Source organism: Homarus americanus, unplaced genomic scaffold (genome assembly GCF_018991925.1).
Source record: "Homarus americanus isolate GMGI-L3 unplaced genomic scaffold, GMGI_Hamer_2.0 scaffold57980, whole genome shotgun sequence".
NCBI lineage: Eukaryota > Metazoa > Arthropoda > Malacostraca > Decapoda > Nephropidae > Homarus > Homarus americanus.
In genome coordinates this window covers 14,280,598-14,293,404 of record NW_024716703.1, presented here as the reverse complement: position 1 = coordinate 14,293,404, position 12,807 = coordinate 14,280,598, and the positions used below count along the sequence as shown (strand labels likewise).

The 12,807-nt window shown below is 41.1% G+C and overlaps 1 protein-coding gene across 2 annotated transcripts in view; it reads right to left on the bottom strand.

The window, feature by feature from the left end:
• LOC121858298 (dnaJ homolog subfamily A member 1-like) overlaps positions 1 to 3,685 on the bottom strand; it is a 49,293-nt gene extending 45,608 nt beyond the window's left edge. For both annotated transcript variants that reach the window (XM_042354624.1, XM_042354625.1), the window contains exon 1: positions 3,540 to 3,685. The gene's annotated coding sequence lies outside the window, so the exon portion shown is untranslated. The remainder of the gene's footprint in view (positions 1 to 3,539) is intronic.
• Between the last annotated feature and the right edge of the window lie 9,122 nt (positions 3,686 to 12,807).

The following is a 12,807-nucleotide window of genomic DNA, read 5'->3' as shown; positions in this document are numbered from 1 at the left end:
CTTCTTTACCATTTGAAATTTTGAATTATATCAAATTTTGTTTCGTTGAAAACTGCACAGAGGCTCTCAGCTACAAAACAATTAGCTACAACCTGTTTTTGGTGAGATTAAGGCAAATTTAATTTAATAACTTAATCATGTAAGGTTTATCCATTTTCCTTAATAAGGTATTCATTTCTTTAATGTACATAAATATATAACTTTACTTTAAAAGGAATTGTAGGATCATCATTTAGATCCACATCAGATTATGAGCTTAAACAAAATTCATATGCTGAGATCGAACTTTTAGATATACATGTAAATGGTGTTTTCTAGTTAATATCTTGAATTCTTAATAAATTTATTTTTCTTTTGATTGAAACTTTGAAAGTCAAGCCTATCATCTTTTTGTAGTTCTTAAATATCGTCCAGATCATTAATAAAGCTGTAGCAGTATAGCCACGGTGTTTTACTTTTTACCTATGCAGGTTACAACATACAAATTACAATTAGGATGGTAGAAATAGTTGTTACAAATAGGCCAAGGAGTCGGAGTCGGAAGCATAAAAATTTGAGGAGTCGGAGTCGGAGTCGAAGGTTTTGTCTTCGACTCCACAGCCCTGCTCTTAAGTCCACAAAAAAATTAAAATTACACTACATCACAGTAAGTTCTTTGTTTAATATATACTGGGGGGTCCAGGGGGCTGCAAGGAAGTTATTAAGTAAGGTTAGGTAGGTTTGTTTGGTTAAGTTTCTAACTAACACTTCTGCTGCTTGTTTTTCATATCACCTAAGGTTAGGTTAGGTTTAATTTAGAAATAACTACTTTTTAACACATTTGCACAAACTATGACAGTGTGCACTATAGAACACAGTGAAATTGCATCATTTTTATAATTGTTTTCTATAAAAAATCAGCCACGGGTTAGTCGTCAACAATTACCGGTAGGTTCTATGCTGTAGTAAATGTCGCCTCTTTTATATTGATAAGTTTCCATGCACAACAGAAATATGGTTAGGTATGTTTACAGCTGCACAATGATCAACTAATGACTAAATAGATGCCAAATGCTGCCAGTCACAGTCAAATATAGTTCTCACATTGCTCGCCGGTAATGGACGATTAGCCGATCAGAGCATACTCAGGGTAAACTAGCATTAGTAGGAACTTAGCCAGCCACGGCAAAATATCCACTGCCTTTTTAATATACCTGACATTTTCGATGGAAACAAAGGTTAGGTTAGGTTAGTCCCCCCCAACATTATAAGATAGCTATATTAGGACAACAAAATTATGTTTTTCCAGTGGTTTTTGAGGAGTTTCAAACAATTATAACCTTCATTTCCGTCAGAAATCACTTGTTTTGGGGGACGGGTAGAGGGCAGCCCAGGTGGAGTAGGGCAATTAAAAGCAAATTTACCTTACTATATGTTGATTCAAGCAACCTTCTTTCCATATCTTATAGGTGTAGATAATGGCTACCACCATTAGTTGTTTGTTGAGTTTCTTAATTTTTGTTGTACTTACCGTTTTGATGATTTTAAGTATATTAAAAGAAACGAAAACTTTCTATTATGATTTTAAGGGTTATATTTTACTCTATCTCACTTCACAATTCTCCTCCCGGCGACACTTTCGTTGGTTACCTCGCTGAATCCCACTTCAAGAGACGTTTCCTATAAATGATGGCGAACTCTTCCACAAATTCCTCCTCGCCATTGCTGATGTATATCAACCTCAATATTAAGGTAAGTTGTTTAACACAAATTAACACGATAATGCAAAGAACCTATTAAAACCTGACCTAACATACCCAACCTAAGGGTATGGGTATGTTAAGTCAGGTTCTATTATGTGCTATGCATTGTCATTTCCATTTTTGTGTTTAATATCATAGTGTAGAAAAAATTAAGTGAATTTTTACTTTCAGACAAGTCCCTAGGGAATGACCAGGATGTTTTTCCTTTGAATTTTGGGATTTTAAACGACTGACCTTCATTTTGGCGGAAATTGCTCTTTTTTGCCCCACCCCACCCCACCTCAACAATAATGGGGGAGAGCCTGGGAAATGGGGGTTTTGGGTGGGAGAAAACCTGAAAACAAGTCGTCTAACCTAACCAAGCATAACCTACCCTAACCCCTAGCTTAGCTTAAACTAACCTAACTTCTACAAATGGGTTCAAATGATTCAAAATAATGACCTCTAAATGTTTCAGTAGTTTTAAACTTTCGGGGCGAGCCACGTCCAAAAGTACAATACCTTAGTTAGAAGTGTTTGGACCAAGGATAGGTTCAAGGTCAACAAGGCAATTTACAGTATGGGCACTCTACAGACGTAGGGAGAACACCGTGATTATGTAGGAATGGGATAGTTTGATCGTTTTTCTCGTAAAACTCCACAAACTTAAAATATCGTAGGTGCACAATTCACACCCAACCTCTACCACGGCCATTCTCACACCGGTCATTTAAATTTAAATCATTCAAATCCGTACCTTGACTCATCCCTTTGAAAAAATTAAATTTTGATTGGTCTAAAAAAATTGGCGTGACGAAATCGATACATCATCGGTCGCGACTGGAAGACGTCATGCATGCGTGATGTAAACACACTTATAATTCGATCCCACTAATTACCCAAATCAACCCAAATGTAGCCACAATGAAGTCAAATGATGGTCATACAAGCGTAAATCAGGCTGTGAATCACTTCTCGATTAGTATTTGGTGTCAGTCACAAAAAATTGGTAAACTTAATTTAATCTGAGTTAGGTTAGGTTAGGTTAGGTACATGCACTCGATCTATTAACTCAGATTAAATTAAGTTTACCAATTTTTTGTGACTTTGACACCAAATACTAATCGAGAAGTGATTCACAGCCCGATTTACGCTTGTATGACCATCATTTGACTTCATTGTGGCTACATTTGGGTAATTAGTCGGACCCCTTATAATTAGCTCGCTTTCACGACGATAACATCTCCTCACATAGATGGCTGAAAAATACGCAAAATCAATTAAATTCAATTGTGTCGCTATTATCCATTTCCGCCAGGTATATATGAGGTTCAAAATGCTCAGAATAAAGAGATCTAAATGTTTCAGTAGTTTATAACATTGAGGCGCGCTTTGTCCGAAAGTAAAATAATACAACAAATTTCAACCAATTCGGACAATTCCTTGTGGTGGTCGCCGTTATCTGCACCTTTACCAGGTAATATACAAGTAACATGACTAGGATATTACTTACGTCTCCTTATCACATGGAAATTACACAAATCCTCTGTTCACTACCATCGGTAACTGGTACACAAAACATGAAACGCTGTTCTTTCTCAACCAAACTATAAACACAGGGGTGGGTCTTTGGCTGTATCCACCAGATTAAAAATACAGAGACAAAGTTAAGGAAGTATAAGAGGCTGGCCAGTTTCTCACGTTTTCCTGGTAATGAAACAATCGACCAGCCGCACGCCGTGGTCCCTCCAGCTCAAGGACTCACCTCACCCTCTTACTCATAATATAACTCCGTCCTACCACCATTCATTAACTCACCAGACAGTGTCACAGTCTCTCTTTGTGGTGCAGCGTCGCCAAACTGAATATCTACAACAGGGGAACAATTATTCGTTAGAGCGGGAAGCTTCCAGACGACACCTAGTAGCGGCACGAGAGTCCCCTGGCGGCCACCACCCTCAACACCGCCGCCTTCAATACATTTATTCACACCAACACATACACTAAATACCTTATAATTATTTTAACGAATCACACCGTGAACAATATAATAAAATCCTCTACACCAATTATATTTTCTATTCGTTCATACTTTTATTCTCACATTAATGTGCATTTACACAAATATACAATTTCCGGCGGGACTTTTAAACATGGCAATCACTCTTTCAATAAAAGGGATTGCCTCAAGTATGGTGGTCGGCAGCTACAGCCATCCAATCCAAGCATTTTCAACAAGCCTTTATTAAAAATTCCAAACTGTGTATACTGTATATGTGGTGATCCAATGTTGGACAGTATTTCTTTCATCGATCTCAATCACTGCCTTCCCTTGGAACTCCCACCCTCAGTTTTACAGTTATACCCTAATTTATCTCCATAGCAGCCAATAGAGCCAGAGCAGACCAAGAGAGAGAAGAAGGCCGATTTCCTTCCTTCCACGCCTTCAGCTGGTAAACTGTAGCATAGATCTACAATTTGTTTGTGGTGCCACAAAAAAGTGGCTGCCACAAGCCACGTTTTGTGCTGAGGCCGATGGATCACAGAGACCTTTTTCCAGTCGCTGGGACTTTTTGCTCGTTCATGATTTTAAGGGGCTTTGCAAGCTCGCTGCACAACTCTCATAATATTCTGGAATGTACACTATCAGGGTCGGGGCTCTTACGAACCCTAAGCATTGATAATTTGCAGTGGCGTAGCTAGAGTGTGTGCCGCCCGGGGCGGCCCTTGAGTTTGCCGCCCCTCCCCCCCCCCCGTGCCCCTTTATTCTTGTTTAATACTTCCTCTCTTGCCTTTCTCTTTTTTCTATACGCAGCACCACTTTCTATAGCTCGCTTCATCTGGGGACAGAGTGATAGACGTATAAAACATTAATTTTTCGAGAAATAAATTCACACTGCATGTTTAAGATTAAAAGATAAAAAAAATGAAAAAAATGACGAGAACTTTAAATAAAAGTGATGAAGCTAAATATCACAAGTCACAAATTCTACACTTTTGACAAATAACACATTCAGAAAAAAGCTCTGTGTAGCAAAAGAATGCTTTTGTGAATTTACAAAAAAAAATTCAAAATGTATTACGTACATTATTTATTATTACGGCATTGAATAATATAAAAAAACGCTATTCCAAAAGTAATATGCATAGGAAAACATTTTTTCTTAAATAGCATTTCCTCAGCAAATGCATAATTTTGATATATTTATTATATATATATATATATATATATATATATATATATATATATATATATATATATATATATATATGCTGATAACCACAAGGAAAGAAAAACAGAAGTTCCCAAAGCTTTGTAATTCACATCTTCAGGGGTGAGTACAGACTCAGCATATATACCTAGATCACCACCTACAGTGATTTACTTGCATATATATATATATATATATATATATATATATATATATATATATATATATATATATATATATATATATATATATATATATATATATATATATATATATATGCACAATAACCACTGGAGAAAGGAAAGACAAGCAGCAAGTACTTTCGTTTAATACATCCTCTGCCTGAGGATGTATTAAACGAAAGTACTTGCTGCTTGTCTTTCCTTTCTCCAGTGGTTATTGTGCATCTATTCTTCATGGTGATGTGAAGTTCCTGCATGCATATATATATATATATATATATATATATATATATATATATATATATATATATATATATATATATATATATATATATATATATATATATTATTTTAGGTTAGGTTAGGAATCCGTTACATAAAACAATTGTACTGCACCGTTATCTTTTATTGAGTATGATCTAAAATCACGGTATAATGTCACACTAGTGCCATTATCATCTAAAATGATTAAAATCACAGCAATGTAAAAATAACAGCTTGATCTAAAATCACGGTATAATGACACTAGTATCAATGTAATACAATGGAAGTGTAAAAAGTAGCAACTTAATCTAACATTACAGACTCAGAGTACAGTGAAAATGGATGTCTGACATAAGCCCCCCCGACGAAAGCCCCCCAGAGAAAAGCCCCCTACTTTGATCGGGGTGGCTTTTGTCTGACAACCCTAACCCTAACCTAACTTAACCTAACCCTAACCTAACCAATAATTAACCACAGAGAAGAACAATATATTTTACCCTCAACTATTTAATTATGTCCGTAACTTTTGAAAGCCCTTACTGTTGTCAGACAAAAGCCACCCCGATCAAAGTAGGGGGCTTTTGTCTGGGTGGCTTTCGTCTGGGGGGCTTTTGTCTGGGTGGCTTTTGTCGGGGGGGCTTTTGTCTGTACCCCAGTGAGGATAGTGTCTTAGTATAAAATCGCAATGCTGTGAAACAAAATCTTAATATTTAATCTCAGTACCGCAGCAAAAGTCACATCAATATTTTTTAACCAATACTTTAATATCTCTTACCTTATAGTATTATGTCTTCCAACGAAGTAAATAACTGGATCGAAAACACAAGAGAACTTAAAAGTCGTCTAGCCTCCCCTCGTCTTGTCACGATGGAGACTTGTGCAGAACTGAAGTGAATTGCTTGTAACTGGTGGATTGGTCGGCTGTACATGAACTGATATGACCCGAGACTGCATGGTTTTGCAGCTACTGGAGACGTTAATCCTTCCCTTTGTATCGGCGGCAAGTTAATCCTCGTCGTGTCTGACCTAACACCTGACCCACACCACATGAGCTCACTGGCGTACTTGTTTGAAGTTGTTTCCTTAATCCTCAACAGGTTACAGGTTGTGTGTGTGGCGGGGGGGGCGCATAGCAAGGGTGTAGCTCATGACGTGGCCGTGATGATGTGGGTCAGGTGTTAGGTCAGACACGACAAGGATTAACTTGCCGCCGATACAAAGGGATGGATTAACGTCTCCAGTAGCTGCAGATATGGGTGATGAGCAGACCCAAAAGTGCCGCCCGGGGCGGACCCCCTAGCTACGCTAGTGATAATTTGTTTCTAATACGCTCTTCTGGTGTTAATTGTGCTGCCAAACGGTTTTCTTCAAACTCAGAGAGGTTTTTCGCATCCTTCATTTTGAATACTGGGTAAAATAATTTATTTCACCTCCCCCCCCAAAGTCCTGCTGGTCTGAGTGTGCGCTGTACGATCCTCAATTCTTTGATTTGATACGCCCACACCACCACACGGTAGTAAGTGCACACGTGTCTTTGATTTCGATTCTGAGTGATGGTAGAAAGTCTTATGGTTTGACGATCTCGTTTGCAATCCGCCTTTGGAACCCCTTTTCAGTTCTTTTACGCCATGACTTATAAGTACAAACCCACAGAAGAATTATATTAGCCTTGCCCATGTCTGCGATTCACCATCTATTCTATATATCAGCCATGAGTGCCACCTTTCCTTGTCTGAATCTGATGAGGACCCCCATCAAATTTGTTGTTAAGGTCTGGCCCTTGCATCACCTGGCTGTTCAATGACATCAACTGACATTTGGCTGCACAATCAAAATTATTTTCACCTTTTCTGGCTTGTTGGGATTCAACATGGGGTGGTGTGAGATACCAGGTTTTCCCGGGTGTAACACTGAGTTCTTGATGTGGGACTCGCTCAGCATGTCCCTCGTCGACTAGACGTCTCATCTCTTCTTGATACCTCTGAGAAAGCCTTGGGTTCTTTAGGAGGCATTTTCGGACCCGCCAATCGCTGTTCAGCAAGCTTCTTATTGTCTGAGAGTTCCGATTCTTCCTGGTGAAACAACAATGACCTTGGGGATAGTGATGGATAGGCTCTTTCTTTCTCCTATGCTAACCACTTTTACACTGATCTCTTCGGCGTTTACACTACTTCTTTCTTTCATGATTGTGCCAATGGGGAGGGAAAAACTGGCATTCCCTCTGTTTGCAGCCTTGGTACTGCTCGTCAGATACTCCCGTGAAGTGTAGAAGCCTCGAGTGTACTCCAGAGCAGCCACCTATACCACACACCATCTTCTGGCTGCACTCCGTAATCCGGTGATTACGACCCAGGCTGGAAAAGTAGCGACATTCTTCCCCTACGAGGGAAGTTCACTTCCCTGTGGACATGCTGAGGAATGTCCGACACATCTAAAGGTGATCTCCGTGGCATAACGAGCAGCGTTCATCGTCCGTTTCTCTGGTTGTCTTCACCAGACCCACAAGTTTCTTCCTCGACGAGGATTGGCATGAGGATGAGCATGCATATATTCAGCTTGGTTCCTCCGGTCCTTGTCGACCATATCCATAGTGAATTCCAACATCCACTCGATTCCAGGAGGCTTTCCTTGCTCCCCTTTGTATTTATGCACATTATTCACATAGTCGTCACTTATGGTTCTTCATCAACGTTAGTGGTTTCGGTGAGCGAGTTTGATGCTTGGAAGTACCTTTTAATGCTCGGAAGTACCTCCGCACTCCCCCTGGTGAAATATTCCCGGCTCCGCAGTTAAGGTGAGCGTCGGGAGTCCTCTTGAAGTATATAGCGTTTCTTTGTCAGTTTCGGTTTCAGGAAGGTCGTGTCTCTGGTAGTGATAACACCTTTCCGCAATCCTCTGTTGTTGTTGAGATTGTCGGACCGTAGTCCGACACGGACCTTTTCCTGTAGGCGGCCCGTTTGGTGGTTCCGGGTGGAGCCCTTGGAGCAGCCAAGCCGGATTTGGGATTGGGGATGGAGGTTATCCTACCTGCAGGTATGAAAGGATACTGCAGGTTTGCAAGTGTAAGCGGACCCCCGTTCAGTGAGCGCTTACCACCAACCCCCACTCTTGGACGCGGTCAGTTTCGGAGTGGCGAGCCCCCTGAACTGGGGTCCGCACTTGCTAGGGAGGATACTTCCTAAACTATCTGGGTGATGACCCGGAGAAGGTGGTGCGTGGTTTGTTTGGGTCTTTAAGATTGCTACTAACTCTGTTTGTAGCGTGGAGCACTCATTAGAAGTTTCCAGCTGTGGGTCTGACCATGGGCGTAGAAGGCCACTCCGGATCTATGATATTTTGGGTCCACCGAGCTATCTGTGAAGTATGGTGCTGCATCGGCCGGTGTTCAGTGGCTATGGGTTCCTGAGTGTCAATGCTTCCGGAAAGTGGGTATGACGGGTGGAAACACGTTCCCTCTCCCTCCAATGGGATGTTCCCGTCCCTGAAGCGCTGAGTGTTGGGAATCCTCCTTGGGTGGGTGTCGAGGTGTAGCAGCGAGACACTCCTGATTCCGGCGGTTGACAACGTGTGTCCCGCGCATACCTCGTTGTGGTTGTCATCACTTCACTCGTTTCCAGAAAGGGTTTTCCTCATGGTAATGACAGCATCTCACCAAAGTCCTCCGTTTCGCCTAAAGTCTGAAGTTGCTCCATATGATCTTTCATATTCTGCATCATTGCCATCAATTGGGCGAGCGTCAGCTGTTAATCCCCCGATTACCCTGGCTGTGTGAGTGACCGGTTAGCATTTCCGTCGTTCAGGTCCTCCAGGTCTTCTATGCTGGTTAGGCTGGTCTCCTCTGCTTTGTTTCCTTCCATGACTGGTGACACAGTGGACAGCTATAGAGACGTTCGGTTAAGCAGGAACGCTCTTCAACTGACACGTCTGCTTGTTTATAAAGATGTCATATAACTGAGGTTATACAAATGATGTCATACAATCTGAAGTCATGTAAGCGATGTCAGACAACTGAAGTCGTATAAGCGATGTCATACAACTGTAGTAATATAAGCGATGTCTTACAATCACGACCACAATGAGACTCGAGTTGATGTCACACAATAGGAGTTGATGTCACACAGTTTCAACCTGTAATACAACTGAAGTAATATAAGCGATGTCATACAATCACGACCACAATGAGACTCGAGTTGATGTCACACAGTTTCAACCTGTAATACAACTGAAGTAATATAAGCGATGTCATACAATCACGACCACAATGAGACTCCGGTTGATGTCACACAATTGGAGTTGATGTCACACAGTTTCAACCTGTAATACAACTGAAGTACGCACGAGTGATGTCGCACAAACACAACCACAGTGATGTCATACACGAGCGACGATATCACACTAACGCGCCCACAGTGATGCCACACACGAACGACGTCCTTGCTTGAATACTGAAATAGATACATTCCATTGAATGTATTCTATTTCGTATTCTCAACCTGTAATACAACTGAAGTAATATAAGCGATGTCATACAATCACGACCACAGTGGTGACACACGAGCAACGTCCCTAAGACACGTGAAGTGCAATACGCACGCACGAGTGATGTCACAAACACGACTACAGAGAGACTCGAGTTGATGTCACACAATTGGAGTTGATGTCACACAGACGCGTGCCATGCGCACGAGTGATGTCACACACGAGCTAGGATGTCACACTAACACAACCACAGAGACCCACAATCAATGTAGGGACTCGTTTCACAACTGATGTCACAAACACTACTGTGGCGCCCTTAAATGTACAACGTTACGGCTTGTCACAACCTTCGTTGTTATTTCTTAATTACACACACACATACATATATATAAATATATATATATATATATACATATATATATATATATATATATATATATATATATATATATATATATATATATATATATATATATATATATATATATATATATATATATGTGTGTGTGTACATATAACTTGAATGTTGTACACATTTAACCCGCAAATCCCTTTCATTTATGTATTTCTTCATGGTTCCTTATCATCATTGTTTGACTTAAATCTAAATGTAACACCAACGTCTTATATAATTACCGTGAAATATACTAAGACTTATATACGTTCACTTACGATAAAGACAAAGTAAAAGTTAATGAATCTTATCAGAATTATGTATCTGTTAAGCGAAACTTTGTGATTATTTTCTGAAGTTAATTTTGCGTTATGGTTGATATTTGATATATTATGGTGTCACTGGTATAGGAAGATCAGGTGTTAGTTATAATCACTTGCGTGCGTGTCCGAGCGAACCCTAACTACCCGTCCGCTCAGACCAAACATTACGACACTGTCCGGGTGTTCTGAAACCTTAGCTCACTAGGTGCCGGCCTCCCTGTCCGGAAATGAACGCTCACAGCCCCGTACGCGCAGACCGAAGCTTTACGACACTGTCCAGGTATTTAAGACAATTCACTCAAACACAGAGCACTCGCTATCACTGTTTCCCTGCTGACGACGCACGTGCACCCACTGTGGGTGGGTGGGTGATCCACCCATTATGGGTGGGTGGGCGATCGACGAGCCTATGCTCTCCCACGCTGAACTCCGGCGTTGGTCCTTCGACAGCCCTCCCGTATACGTTTTGACTGTTAACGCTCATAGGAGCGTTATTGGTTTGTTGCTGGAGAAATAAACCCTCAACGTTGACGCGTACCATATAATTCGGTCAAAACCTGTTAAAGAACAATTCACATATAACAAATGCTGTTATCTCAGGACACATAGTATGAATAATACAATCAATATACAGTACATAGCCTGTTAACATCTTAAGTATAACTCACATGTTACATCTGTTGATACAACAGGAGACAAGGTGTATAATATGATCAAATTACAGTACATAAATATACTTATTAAAGTTATTTAGAGTTTATATTTACGTTTTAGGGTCTTGGGTTCGACCAGCGTGTTGTTTCTTCTGCAAGAATTGGTAGACTACTGAGCAATCGCCATCCAATCACAGCCCTAGGCGAGGGCCATCTGTTTTATATTAGACACGACCAACAAACACGTTGTCACCACTTTTACTTTTACTTTTATCCTCTTCGCCACTGATCGGCTTGTTAGCCGCTTGGGCGATCGGTCACGTCTCTTTTCATTTATCTTCTTCACCAAAAGATCGGCTCGCTAGCCGCCCGGGCGATTGGTCACGTCTCTGTCACGCACTGTTGGCAAATACTGGGCATGCACCGGCTCCTGAATGTACCTGAACCCGCTCCAGTGTTGGTCAAATCTTGTCTTGAAAGAGCTCACACTCGGTGCCGTCACAACACTCTCTGGTAGATTGTTCCAAGAGTTCACGGTTTTCTGGACTTGCGGCTTCTTCAATCTTGAGCTGTGACCCCTTGTGGGGCGAGCGTCCGCCAGCTCCAAGTAAGGACACTCAACTGAGTAGTGCCCCCGGAGATGCTTATACACCTCAACTAGGTCCCCCCTTGCCCGTCTGTAGTATAAGCTAGGCAAGTTCAGGCGCTCCAATCTCTCAGGGTAGCTGAGGTGCCGAAGTGCAGGCACCAGTCTGGTGGCCCTCCTTTGAAAATTTTCAACCAACTGACAGTCCCTAGCATATCTCGGGGACCAGATGGGGTGACAGTACTCCAGATGGGGAAGCACTTCACTCCTGAAGATCGTTACGAGGGACGGACCGTCTAGATATCTGAACGACCTTCTTATAAGACCCAATAATTTATTTGCCTGATTTACCTTCTTCTCACAATGGCCCGAGAACTTCAGCTCATTGTCAACATACACACCTAGGTCCTTCTCACACACAGTCTCAACAAGTGCAGTTTCTTCCCGTTGGGACATATGATATGCCTCCTTACCGTTGGTACGCCTCAGGTGCATCCTCTTACACTTCGTGACATTGAATCTCAGCAGCCATTTCTTCGATCATTCCTGGGGCCCACAGAGGTCCTTCTGCAGCTCTTCACAGTCCGCCTTCTCACCCTCTCTCTCTCTCTCTCTTTCATGTTTATCTTAGTGTGGCGGAAACGTCTCAACCTCTCTCTCTCTCTCATGTTTATCTTACTGTGGCGGTAACATTACTCTATTCCTATCTATCGATTTTTATTTGGTCCAGTTTTGATCGTGTTATCATATGTTGAATGGAAATCAGAGGATAACAATATATAATGAGTGAGCCTGTATTATCAACTCTTTTTAAATGGATAGGAAAAATCTTAAAAGACAAAAACTAAAAAAAAAGGGTTTATCATTGACCGTATCTGCCTACTTGTCTCGCGGCCAGCAAGGTGCAATGTAAAATCTGCTAGTTGGTAACTCGGGCTGAAGGGCGAAACAGTAAGATACAATTAAACTATGTTTAAAATATCTTAAATGTGA